Source organism: Medicago sativa, chromosome 2, assembly GCF_051527215.1.
Source record: "Medicago sativa cultivar Bolivia chromosome 2, Bolivia_mono, whole genome shotgun sequence".
In the NCBI taxonomy this organism is placed as follows: Eukaryota; Viridiplantae; Streptophyta; class Magnoliopsida; order Fabales; family Fabaceae; genus Medicago; species Medicago sativa.
Window position 1 is genome coordinate 65,831,746 of NC_140750.1, and position 8,154 is coordinate 65,839,899.

Consider the following 8,154-nt stretch of genomic DNA (forward strand, 5'->3'; position numbering starts at 1 on the left):
AACTCAAAGTAGAATGAATTCTCTACTTAAACTAACTCGGAGTAGGATGAATCCATGTGTCTGAGTAGTTGTTGATTAGCTTACATAAGTTACGAGATTATGACGATTGTGTGTGATTTCTTGATATTATATGTAATGAGATTATGACGATTGTGTATTTCTGTTAGGAAATAATCAGTACTTAATCAAATGTAAATTTAGGGGGAGTTTGCATAAGAGTTTGGTTTGCAAATAAACCAGAGCCGTTCCTTGGCATGTGCAAGGAGCTCTACGGAACCGAGCCTCCAATTTATGGGGGTCTCAATTATTTGTAGGGGTATTATAATTGTTGGAATGTAAGATAATATTTTCTTTTGTTATGTAGGTCTAAATCAAACATTTATTATTTGACAAAAATAAAGAGTAAATTGACAAGTTAGGTCAAACACAGACATCTATCAACAACAAAAATTCAACAAAACAAATTAAAATCAAAATAATGTTTATTGTTAATTTGCAATTGTTTAAATTATCATTAATTATTTTTATTAGGGACCATTTTTAATATTAGAACCGAGCCTCCAATTTTATTGGAACGACCTTGAAATAAAGGTAAATAGAACGTAATCAGTATGGTGACCACAATTAGGATTGTCTGAATCACTTCTATGTTCATGTTTTGTAATTAGAGGTCCTAGACAATAACAACTTGATTCCTATATTCACGACAATTAGAAACAATAGACCAAGACCAACTTCTTGGCTCAAGGTCCTATTTATCTAATATAGAGCCATCTATCTATATATCTTTGAATTAGAAACTTGAACTATTCTTAAGCTTCCATTGTAATGATGTGGCATGCTTTAGAGATGTTTCTCATCTCTATTTTTTTTAAAGCTTCTCATCTCTAATTAAACATGATCCACTATATTTTACAATAATGTCATTCTTTAATAGTTCCTAATTGAATATCCCTTCATAGTCCAATTGAATAAATTATGTAACAGTTTAAGAAATTTTAACATAAACCAATTAAAACCACAAACCCCACTATCATTGGTTTGTTACAGAAGGGGAATAGTGCTGTATTTCCCCACTATCTTTGTTGACTTTGATCATTGGTTTGTTAAAGAGTGGCTTAAAAAAAAACCTTCTTAATAGATAGATATGTTACTAATTCTTCCAATTCCATTTCATCTTTTGGTTCATTTTTGTTTCTACTACACTATTTCCATTCCATCAATTAATTCCTAGCCACCACTAACCTTTTATTTTCCCTCAATTAGTAACAACTCATGTTACTTATTATCCTCCTTCTATTTCTTCTTTCATTTCATTTTTTGTTGGTAGTTTTATTTTCATTCCTTCTTATATTTCTTCTTTTATTAGTTTCATTGCAGGTTTTGAAAATAGGTGAATTTTGTAGAAATGCAACTTCTTATACGAAAAGGTTGTCCATCTTTACATTTTCTTTCATTTCATTTTTTTGGTAGTTTTCATGTTCATTCCTTCTAATATTTCTTCTTTTATTAGTTTCATTGCAGGCCATAGAAATAGGTGGATTTTGTTGAAATGTCACTTCTTATATGAAAAGGTAGTCATCTTTACATTAATATTGATTTTTCTTCCATTATTTTTTACTTATTCTATAATTTGGTGGTTTGTTACATTTGTCATCCGATTTTTGATTATATCTAGAATCACTCAACTGAAATTATATATTTTTTCACTCGGAATCTCATGTCTTTTATCTATATCAATTGTCTATGATAGATATATATGTCCTCCTAGAACTATTCTTTTATTATAAAAAAAAGGTCAATTCAAGTATGTTGGACAATGTAAGCTGGCATCGGGGTTACAAAATTCATTGTTCTCACATTACTTTATAATTAGTAAAATCATAAACAACTATTAAGATAAGGTTTATAGTGTGGATTTTCAATTGAAAAGTTAAGAACTATTAAGGTAAGGTTTATAGTGCGGATTTTCAATTGAAAAGTTTGATTTATGTGCAAACTTCCCAAAAACTTTTTTCCCCTCACTGTAAAGGTGATACTATATGCATGTCATCATCAAAGTCAACAAAGATTAATATCAACCTAGATATCCCACAAACAAATCAGCTAATGCAATTATTCAAGTGAGAAAATTCTTATCTATGTTTCATATTTATTTTCATGCCACACTATATATTTACATGTCATTATGCTATTGCAGAAGTACCAATGATATGCATATGTTTGAAAATTGGACTCATGCCTTTTATTGTCCATTCCAAATCAGATAGGACAATAAAATGACTATATTTGAAATTTTTTGTTTGACAACATCAAGGAGTAATATTTTATTTTTTTAATTTAGGCTATTTTTAAAAAGGGTAGTGTTAACTTGTGCCCTTAGGGCACATGTTAAGAAACCTAAAAGAAGAAACTTCCTATAAAATTTTGTGCATTTAAATGATTAAAAAGTTAAATATTAAATACAATGCACACATTCCAATAAGTTTTTTCTATATTTGAATCATTAACTTGTGCCTTAAGGGCACAAGTTAACATTTCCCTTTTAAAAAATATTTTTTTAATATATTCTTTTCAATTGACTTTATTGAATTGAAAATGTGTGTGTGTGTGTGTGTGTGTGTGTGTGTGTGTGTGTGTGTGTGTGAAAATTGGAAAAGTATGGACTCAATTACAATGATAATATTCAAGCTGGATGCAAAGAAAAGATGAAATAACCTATCACATTTTTCAGTTTTGCTAAATACAATTTCATATGCTTTGTAGATAATAATATTTTTATTGTAATAAAAAAGTTGTTTTTATCTTTAGCACTAAACATGCTAAAAATAACGTGCACCCTTTATATATACAATGTTTTTTTTTTTGAGGGATTTATATATACAATGTTGAAACTATAAAAAATCAAATTAAATTTTATTTAAAAATATTCTTTGTAGAGGGGATTAAGATGAATATAGTATTACTACTCTATTAAAATATTCTTTTAAAAAAAATTATGTCAAAAATATTTCTACTTAAAGGGGGTTATTTCATTTTTTTCATAAAATTATTCCATCGACTAAAGTTAGAATAACAATCTGACGTCTAAATAAAATTCACTATTTTTTCATAATGTTGATGTTAGATTAAAATAAAAGGAAAACAACAAAGCATGAGGGGATAGAAATAAAACCGATGAAAAAAGGAAACAAAAAGAAAGTTTTATCATAACCCACTACTTTTTATTGAATAAAAACATATTGTAAAAGAAACTATGGACTAAACCGTCCCCTGACTATTGAACTACACTTTTGTTGATTTTTATATAAGGTGAATACACAATATTTAGATCAAAAACAATTTTTATTTCCTTATATTTTGTATTCACTTGACGAGGACATAAATATAAAAATTCAGTACGGTTGTCAAAAATATTATTTTTGATAAAAAAAAAACTATTAAAAAATTTAAACAAACCCGTGCAACGCACGGGTTGAACACCTAGTAATACCTTAGGTGAAACTGATATTACCGAAAGTGTGATTGTCCGTTAAACTATTAGCCACACCAATTAATACCATGTGTCTAGATAAATTAATTAACGAATATTATACCTAGTTCATGTTAAAAACCCTAGTGTTAATAACGAATTGTATCATAAAATCAGTTCATTGTTGATCAAGCAATGAAAAGCAGTGAGCATAAAATATTATTAATAATGAAAAAACGTATTTTCGAATTGCATTAATAAAGGACTCATAGATTACATGTCTCAAATAGTGTCATAGAGGTTCATTATCCAATTCCTAATATAACGAGTTTAGCTACTCATGATAGTTAAAGAATTGATTAACCAAAGAAATAAGAAACAATACATGCAGATAGGATGATAAGCCAGTAGGCTATGATAAACTTATCAAATGATGTTTCTTTAAACGTTGTAGAAAAGGATAATTTACACACAGTATAAGTGAAACATAAAAAATAATTTAAAAAAAAAAACTTAAACAAATGGGTCTTGAATAACGAAAGAGAAAACGAAAGAAGCTAAGCACGGTGCTGGGAACTGTGTTTATTGCTCTTCGGGCCTGCTATCAATGGATTTGCTTGTCCATATGCTTTGAAAGTGATCCCTGAAGCTACTTGAAGATGGCCCCAAAAGCTGGCTAGTTGACATTGAAATCCAGGTGGGGGCTGCAACTCACTTGTCCATAAATATCATTCCTCCTTCTCTAATTTATTTTGATAGAAAAAACAAAATTAGGTGAGTTGAGCTCTGTTGTTTACAAAAGATCATCCATCAATGAGATATTCACTTCGGTGTGAGTTGAATCAACAATCTTACAAGTAAGTGAAGTAATTATCAATTGAGTTAAACTTCATTAAGTCTTCCTTCTCTAACTTATATACTATTATTTTATAATAATTCAATCATTCCATGATAATTGATATATTTGACTATTTTACAAATAACACACATTAAAAGAATGTAAAAATCATATTATTTCTTGATCGAAAAAAATTATAATATTTTGGATGGTCTTCATGTACGATTTCAGATTTTGACGTTCGTAGTTTTGCTTGTAAAGATACCGTCCCTCTTAAAACACAACATGTTTTAGCGAATGCCTTTTCTAGTAAAAGTGTTCAAGATATAAAAGTTAAGTTTGACATTATCACAAGACAAAAGACAATTTTAGGGTGTTTATAAGCAACACATGCTCATGATTTTTTCTAGCTATCTCTATTGATGGGTTATGTTAGTATATGTCACCAGTGAAGTATCATACTATATCCCTAGATATCACCTTATGATTTCATTATTTCCTATTGATGAGGTGTGCCATGTTTATCATAAAACGTGTCTGAATACTTTTCGGGAGCATACAACTCATTGTAAGAAGCTTCTTGGCTTTAACTACATACTCGACTTTGTTAGGGATATACTTTTTGATATATTCAGGCGAGTGGGAGTATCAGTGAAGAATAGATGTCTGTGAACTTCCTGATTGACCCACTAGATAGACGATCGACACTTAGGCCGACCTGTGAATTTTATGGTGTACGAATGGGATAGAAGAAAAGCATGTATATGTGGACTTGATTGGGGTTTCACCTTTGTGGGAGTAAGGGTCTGGTCTTTTACGGTAGGACATGCAACCCTAAAAGCTACATCAAGAAAAGTGGCAAATATGAGAAAGTGTGTTGTGACAATCAACATGATTTTATACAATTTGTATTTGACACTTTTTGCTTCCTAACACCAGAGGTTGTTAACCTTCTACAGAGTTCAGAGGGTCGTCCATAGCAATGTCATGTCTCATATGCCCATGAATGTTGTGTTTGCAATGATTGATTTTGCAATCCAAAAAGGTCTAACAACATAGTTTATTGCCAGTTTGCCTTCTATTTATGTGCAATTAGTCATTGATATATAAAAAAAATTTATGCTTGTTAATATTAAGTGATGTATGCAAAAGAAAATACAATTTAGTTAACTCCCTTACCAACTACGTTAACTTTCATTGAAGATGACATATGCAATATTAATTGGATAATATAATTGAAACTTGAAAGTACTATTTTTTTTTTGTTGCAAATATGAATTATTAGAATGGAATTTTTTTGAGGAGATTTATTATTAGAACGGATGAATTATTATCTTACAGTATTATTTACATCTACCTCATCAGCCAACCAACCACTTGTCCAAACAATTAAAAAAATCAATTAACCAACCATCCCTTATGGCACGACAAAAAAATAAATACACTCTTGTTGATAGAGCTTACAATGTTTATACAATTCTAATCGACCCATTCAAAAAAATTAATCCTAGGGATAACAAGATATCTCTCTAGGTTTTCTCTTCCGGTTTCTTCATTGAGGGGTGGTTTTATGTCAATTTTTGACCTGAAATCACCCCCTCTTCATCTTTTTCTCTCTATTTCAATCTAAATAAGTGTTTTCACATATATCTAGGTTTTTTCTTTGTGATTTCATCATCTAAGTGTGGTGGTTTGTTGTTCGTCGTCTTGTGCGGCGCTGTTTGATTTCGCGTCTTCTTGCTTGATTCATCTTGAAAGATCAATTATTCAATCAAAGATTTGAGCGTCAACGTTGCAGATCCGGAGGCCATGGATATTCCGGTCACTTTAATTTTATCATATATTTTTGTAGGCATTATGTTGTTATATGTTATTAACTTGGATGCTGTGAGTTTGTTCGCAGATTCATCCTTTACGTTTTTAGCGGTGTTGAATGATGTAATCTCTCGATTTGAATGAATGAATATCATTTTGTTTTTGTAAAAAAAAAAATGTTTATGCAATTCTTAGAAGCTGATTTTGATTTTGTAAGATAAAATTGATTATTTAGAGCTAGATTGTGGCTCTTATTTTTAACGAAATTCCAAATTAATGAAATTGGAGGCCTAACTCATCCTTAAAAACCGGTTCATAAGGTGAGGATTGTCTCCTCTATATAAACTCATATCAAGAGTTGTATCTATCTGATGTAGGACATGGGTTTTTCCCAATACACCCCTGTCACGCCCAACACTCTTTGGGCTTTGGTGCGTGAATCGGCCATCACGCCCAGCAGCACTCTTTATAGTTAATGATTATCTCGAATTTTAAAATAATGAGAGGCGTTTTGTAGAAATAATAACTGATTGATACATATAATAATTTGGAAATTGTTATAAAATTAATCAAAACTAGAACAATGTATTATAAAATATGAAAAAATAAAGTTAAGGAATAAAGAGATGAGAGATATGGGAGAATTGAAGTAGTTTATTATGCTCTTCAATGTCATATTTACATTCTTACAAGAACTCTATTATAGGAAACTAATCTAGTAACATACAAGTCTTTGAGTGGTCTAACATAATGTCATTATACTATGTTAGAAAATTTCATGTAAGGATCTTGACATTATGACTCTTAATACTGTACCATAAATTTCTACAAGAGTAAGAAAACTTAATACTGTACCATAAATTTCTACAAGAGTAAGAAAACATACTCGAATCAATGAAGTAGATTTTCTTTCTAGGGTTAATTAAGTAAATGATCCCTATAAATATTCAGAATTTTGTTTTTAGTCTCTACAAAATAAAATCACACTTTTTAATCTCTATAAAATTTTCCATCAGCATTTTTAGTCCCTATAAATTTTTTCCATCAGCATTTTTAGTCCCTGTCAAAAAATTCCATCAACATTTTTGGTCTCTAAAATGCTTAAGAAAAATGTCACGGGGACTAAAAAGTGTGATTTTATTTTGTAGGGATTAAAAACAAAACTGTAAATATTTATAGGGACTAAAAACTTAATTAACCCTTCTTTTTATTTCTTTGTATTAATTCTTGATGGTAAGAATGTTAATCGTGAGAAAATAGAATGTGTGTATTTTTTCTTATGGTGTGTTAGAATCATAGGCTTCAAGATCTTTAATTCGACAATGATGGGTTATGGAAACATTGAATTCATAATTCATAGCCAGAGCAATATGGATAGAGTTGTATTGGGAAAGAGACCTAACTTATGAACTAACACACCCAGCTAGAAAGATAGGTATATATATGTTACATTAAAGTAACATGTCATTTGGAAAGCTAAGGGCATGTGTATTACAGTTGTTGTCAAAGCTAGATAGCTAAGATTAATCAACACAAGGATCTCTCATTTCTCTACTTTGTTTAAAGCATGCATGTGCGATGTACTATTTCTCCCATTAAATTTAGAAGATAGCAAGAGAATAAACAGATGACATAAATACATGGCTGGCTTCTTTTATGGTATTAGAGAAATCTCTCTAAACCCAAATATTATTATTATTTTGTTAATTTTAATATATATATATATATATATATATATATATTTGACACTGTAACTTTTAGCCATATACTTTAGTTGAGGAATAAACGTTTCTTTAATTTGTTCGGTAAATGCAGCTCGATTGGTAAGCTTTATAGACATTGTTAAGCTGTGACAAGAGTTCGAACTAAGAATTTGTCATTTTTTCACACTTATAGTGTTTGAGTATAGCCACTATATTAATCAACAGTTACAAAATTAAAAAAAAAAAATGTAGAAGTTAAGTTTACCAAATTTACCTCTAAAATATGGAAAAATTTAAATAAATTGTATATTCATGCATGTCTAGTT

The 8,154-nt window shown here is 29.7% G+C and overlaps 1 long non-coding RNA gene across 1 annotated transcript; it reads left to right on the plus strand.

The window, feature by feature from the left end:
* Positions 1-1,162: 1,162 nt before the first annotated feature.
* On the plus strand, positions 1,163-1,721 carry LOC146949802 (uncharacterized). Its single transcript, XR_015025441.1, has 2 exons — positions 1,163-1,430; positions 1,514-1,721. It is a non-coding gene; the product is annotated as an uncharacterized LOC146949802 (long non-coding RNA).
* Positions 1,722-8,154: the final 6,433 nt, after the last annotated feature.